We start from the raw sequence: 6,000 nt of genomic DNA, 5'->3' as shown, positions 1-6,000 counted from the left end.
CGAGAGACGAAACAGTAATTTGGGATACACACGGCGGAAGATAAGAAGCTCGAGACATAATTCGGAATTGTACGACGTCGAGTCAGAATTATCTCCTCCTTGTTACGTTTAAAAAAATCGTATCTGGACTTCGAAATAGCAAGGTTATGTTATAAACGTTACACAGAAATGAAATGTACCGATGCACAAACGATCCTCAAAGACTCCAGATGCTTTGCTATAAGATACGTACGACTCTAGGTGCTATTGCTTACGCGATCGTCAATTGTGTCGTCGATTAATACCTCGATCTATTACCTGGCTAATACCTCTTGCGTGAAATATACGTTTCTCGCATATTAAATCGACCCACTCCCAACCACGCTATTTCATCCTGTCCGTTAGACAAAAGTCCCTGGAAACTACATAGCAGGAAGAAGCTAACGTACTTTTTCAGCCTCCGACTGGTCCTTGGTCTGCTCCCCGGTTCCACGATCCCTTGACCGTTAACGTAAAGAAGAGGAAATAAAAAATTATATAGAAGGAAGCGATCACGTAGGAAGTTAAGTTAGTCCCGCGACCGTTAGATCCGTTCTTTTTGGAGTCAGATTCACGGGCCTAATCTTCGCTAGACAAAAGGACACTTCACGTGTCCCGGTCGCAGGACGAATCGTCCCGGTCCGGGATACAGGATGAACCGGTATCCTGTCGCAGGACCGTTGGCGGCCAAGTTTCGTTTCTCTCGCGCGGTCGAACGAAGAAGGATAACGGGGCACGTGGAAGGGAATCGACGGAAAGTTGGCCCCCGAGAAGATGCATATGTATGTCCACGTAGACACGCATAGGAGTCCCCTTTTGTACTTCGTCGTGATTGTTCCATTGTTACGGGGGAATAGAAGAGACAGGTTTCATTTATGGTCACGTATGGTAATGACTGGAAGAGGAAAGAGAGGAAGAAGGGGAGACAGTCAGCGAGAAAGAGAAGGTTGGTCGTCGAGGTTCGTGCAAGTGAGTAAACCAGGCAGCCCAGTCAGGCAGGATGAGGAATCGTGTCCCGGGATACGAATATAAATTTGCATATTTTCGGCCCGCATCCTTCGACGCGCGTCCCACGTGGGAATCCGCCAACTTCTGACTAACCGGTGAGTCCGTGAGCGGAGTGACGATGCTTTAACGGTTCCTTTTGTCAAGGAACCCTCTTCGCGAATCTTTGTCGCGGTGTATCCTCGTTTCAATAATGGGATTATCTACGCGTACCTCGTCTCTCTTCGTTTCAACGTTTCAACTTTATAGAGAGTATCCGTTTCGCGTTCCGTCTCGATATCGTCCTTGGAGAATTTGGTACTTTTCAGTGACCGATAAAACGAGGATGGCTATACGTACGTGGAAAGCTTTCAGAGGTCGATCATCGATGTCGATGGCCTCCATCCGCGCAACGTCAACGCACACCTTCCTCCGTTCTCCGCATTGTTCGTGTTCCGATAGTTTCTTTTTGTCGGTCACCTCCATTCGCTCGTTTCGAATCGGAACGCGTTAGTAAAACTCGGCATCGGAATCGGTGTAGCCCCACCGCGTTCCGATTCGGAACTCTGATTGCGCTCGACGCATCCTGCGTTCCAGCGACTTTTTTGCCAGCCGTCTGCATCGATTGCACTTAAATGTAACCTCGGTCTCTCGGCGCTGGCCTTCGTGAACGGAGGTCGTGGTCCAATCTGAAACGTACACCAGCAAATCGAACAATGAATCGTTTCCAACCGTCCTTTCCTTTTCCTGTATTTACCAACATGTTAGCTTACGCTGAAAAGATCGTACGATTGTTCGACTTTACGTCCAAAGATCTCTTCACGACCCTCGCATACTCGTTTAGTTTAAAAATACTGTACCTAGAAAATGTTTCGACAGTGAATGCACGATATATCTAGTTCTCGAGATGTATTATTACCTTCGTCGTAAACGCATTGTCCAGGAGTTTATAAAAGTTCGGAAACACGCCATAAACCGTTCAATGACTTGTTTTCGTAGCTCGTCGGACCTTTCCTCTTTTACTCGGCTGGCAAAAGCGAATTGCACGCAGGTCATGGAAGGGAAGATCCTTTGTAAGGTGTTTACGGGCTGATTTTCGAGGATGATGGCTGGTTCGTAGGTGACAGCGAACGGTTCGCTTCGTCGTTGACGCTCGTCGAACCTTTCTATAGCCTCGTCGTATAATGGACCACCAAGACGATGTTTTCACCGTTAAGACGTTCAATTAGCAACAATGCGGGAAACCCCCTGCCGAGAAAGCCACCGTTAGCCGACGACCTTTTCAACCCGCATAAATCTTTCTCGAGAGTAGAGTCTCTTCTTCGTTGCTTCGTGTCCCCTCGATCTTCGTGTATTCGCGTCGCGCTAGGACTCTACCACCCATCGATTCTGTTTTGCCAACATCGCGATATTAGGAATCCAAAGGAATCACTTCCCTACCAGGAAGAATTTCAAGCCAGAACTTGGCTCCCAGGGGTCTCGAGACGTCGAGTGCCGAGATACGTGCGTGCAAAAGGCCCGAGACTCGAGCGTTACGCGTACCATCTGCTAAGAGAATCAACGGAATCGGCGAATCCTCCGTCTCTTTTTCGATTTGGCCGTTTAAACGATCGTTGCGCGTCTCACGAGTCAAATTGCCTCGCGAGGGGAAATTGATTGCACGTTTCTGCGAACAGCGTGCGCGCTCGATCCGGCAAAAAATCGCGCTTCCGGCCACTGGTCAATGTCACGAGTGCGATTTCGTAACGAGCCGGTTCGCGAGCGTATCGCGCCTTTATGGCTACTTCCCGGGCGCGTTTAATAGCAAGGTGGTTAAGTGACTCCTCTCGGTTTTCAGACGGTCGGTCTCTCGCTCGTTCCTTCGCTCACTCGCTCGCGCGTCCTTCTCCCGTTCGGGCTGCCGGCTTTTTTTCTTTGGTTTCGCATGGAAGATGGAAGGAGGAAGGCCATGGTGGTGTGGACGGAGAAAGAAAAAGCGGGAGGGGGGAAGGGCGATCCTTCGTGTGTGGTCCTCGTGGAGTCCTCGGTCAACTCGGAGCCGAGGTGTCGCGTTGTGTGTGGTATGCTACGGTGTCTTGCGTCGCGCTGCCGTCTCGTCCCACGTGAACCACCATAAGCATCGAGCAGTTCGGTCGTCTCTCTATGCGCGTACTTATAACAACCGGGATAGCTTGTAAGAGGAGTCCTGTTCGTCCCTTGCTACACCGACCCCCTATAGAGCTTCGCAACGTCCGCGTTCAATCCTTTTCTCTTTTCGTCTTAGCGCGTTTGGTGCCACTCTCTGCTCCCTGATCCCCTACACGTTGTATATTGACTGAAGAAGTCCCTAAACCGGCCAATTTGTTACGATATAGAGAAACATTTACATCTCGACTAGGTCGCGACTCTCCTCGGCGAACGAACGTGCGATTGTCGTAGCGAAGTGACATATCGTTTCTTTCCATGCTACTCTTTTCTACTCGTTGGGTAGTTGGATAATCGCTTCTCTGATCGGAACGTTTCATCTTTTTATCCTACCATCTTAGCGAATCGAAGAGCTTCGTTTAGAAAGAACCAATTAGCTAGGGGATTCTCGCAAGAGCCGATGGGTTCGAGCGGATTTCTAAGGAACGGTTACGACGACCACGAGCCACGTATTATCGTCCAGCCTTGCAAAATTTACGAACTTTCGGCCGGATTCACGCACCTACAGCCCCGCCGCGAATCTGGGGAAGCTCGTTTACGTTCGGTGAACCGAGATTGCGGCGATCCGCCATTGGGACGCAGAGGAAATAGCGAAAACGCGGAGTCCAAGTTGGTCGTCGTGATGCTATTTTTAATCCGGGAGGACCGTGTCATTCGGGAACGTGTCCGCAACCTTGAGCAGCGGAAAGAAAAGAGGAGAAAGAGGGAAAGGGAGGCACGACGAGGAACCACGAAAGCTCGAGGGACGAGGCGTGTGCAGGCTCGATGTGGGAGGTCCTCCGGTTTCGTAGCTACAAACCGTTCGAATCATTTGTCAATGCAGCCCAGTTTAGCGATTCGTCTCACCGACACCAAACTTCCACGGTTCCGTTGCACGCTCGAGCTCCCCTCCTCGGTGCGGTGTGTGTTCTATTCATTGCACGGGACCGCGTAGGTCCGGTCGAGACGCGGCAAAGAAGCCTCGAAGAATCCTCCCACCTTTCCTCTGCCTTCCTTTCTTCTCTACGCTCCGATCGTGGTGTGAAATTCGTGATTAATTGTCAGGTCTCGGGGGCGGGTTGAACAGCGAGATTAAAGACCCTTCGGGAGATGCGCGAACTCTGGCTGCCTCGTCGCGTATGGTGGAGATCGAAGGTCCGAGGGATTCTCAGAAACGTCCGATCGACCGTATTCGAGAACCGATAAATTCTCCCTGCTCGGCACTCAGATTTTTGTTCGCCGCTGATCTCCATCGATCTAGGATGCTTGTTGACGGAAAAATTCGTGAAACGACCAAGAGGAATTTCTGTAGGACAGAAAGCCGAGTAAACAGGGGAAAGTTGGCAAATATTTTCCTTCCTATCCGGTGCGCGCGTACTTGCATTCCTTCCAGAAATCGAGAAACGTGCGAAGGACGTTTGGATGTTCGGAACCGGCACGGCCCACGGGGAGGGGCCCACGAAACGTGTTTGAGGAAAGTAAAACTTTGCCTGTTTATTTTTGACCTCGTGAACCATCCAAGGGGTCCCGTCAGGTTCTCGGACAAGGTAAGACTCACGGTCTCCCCTGGATCGTTCGACGACGTTCGCGACGTTCACGACGTTCACGACGAAGAAAATACTCCGAAATAGCCGTACGCGTTTCTAGTCGAACGATTCTCGGCAATTTCTATCTTTTCATCGGGTAACTCCGTACCGGCGTAACTTTAAACATTTAAACGCCGAAAGGCTAAACGGCGAAGAAGAAAACAACATATCGTAGCCGAGGCAGCGGCAAACCGTTAACCGATCGCATCGTTACGACGCTGGAGGAGCTTTACAACTTCCTAGTGAGGTGCGGCGGGGGTAGAGTCGCTATCGTAGCGAATGAAACACGCGATGAAGATGTCATCGGGGTCACGGATAAAGGGCAACGGAAGTTTAAGCGACACTGTGTAGTCTCGACGGGGGTCTGCCGGTGACTCGTCTCTGGACCTTAAGCCGTCGTTGTTGACTCGCAGGAACGAACAACGGATAGAAACGGACAGAGAAAAAGACAGAGAAGCTAAAGCCCTGTTCGCTCGGCGCCAGGGGCCTATTAAAAATGATGCTTAAAGAACGAATTATGGAAATGAGCCGTTATACCAGCTCTCGGTTCCCATATTACCGACGACTTAGTCCGCTCGCGTTGAAATTACAGGTTGCGCTCGTCTCCCTCGTACTTCCCCCTCCTGTTCTAAGTCGGGAACAGGCCGAGCCCCTCGGGGAGGAATACATTACGTTGATTTTCGGAATTGAAGATTAAAACCTCCCGCCGCGGGGGCTTCTTCTCGATCTTCTTCCTGCCTCGGCGAGTGGAACCACCTATCCAGCGCTCTCTCTCTCTCTCTCTCTCTCTTCACGTGATCTAAACGATCTTCGCTCGTCTTGTCGGTTCTTGAATCCGATGCCCTCGGACTAGCAACGTCGTAACCCAGCCGCTGTTCGCGTCGTTCCCGTAACTTCGACGCATCCATCTTCTTCGCCTCTTCGTAATTGGACCTATCGAACGAGATCGCGCGTCGCGCGCCCATCGCTCTTCGTATTCGTCGCGTGAAACACAGCGACGTTTTCGACGAGTCTTTCATCGGTGTACGTACGGCCAGAGAAACACGGTTCGGAATAACGGTCGAGAGCAGAGGATCGACAACGCGACTCGGTTCACGCGCGATATTTAACGCAGAATCGGTGTATCGCGCGTGAGAAAGTCTAACGGTCGAGAGCGTTGTTCGCGGTTCGCGATTTCTCGCGGTCTTCCAGATCACCCGAGATCTGGAAAGATCAACGAGATTTTCGAGAAGCTCGAAGGGAGAAGAGT

This window comes from Bombus flavifrons, chromosome 5 (genome assembly GCF_040668555.2).
Source record: "Bombus flavifrons isolate JBK064 chromosome 5, iyBomFlav1_principal, whole genome shotgun sequence".
NCBI lineage: Eukaryota > Metazoa > Arthropoda > Insecta > Hymenoptera > Apidae > Bombus > Bombus flavifrons.
The sequence above is the reverse complement of the archived record's forward strand: the minus strand, read 5'-3'. Positions refer to the sequence as shown.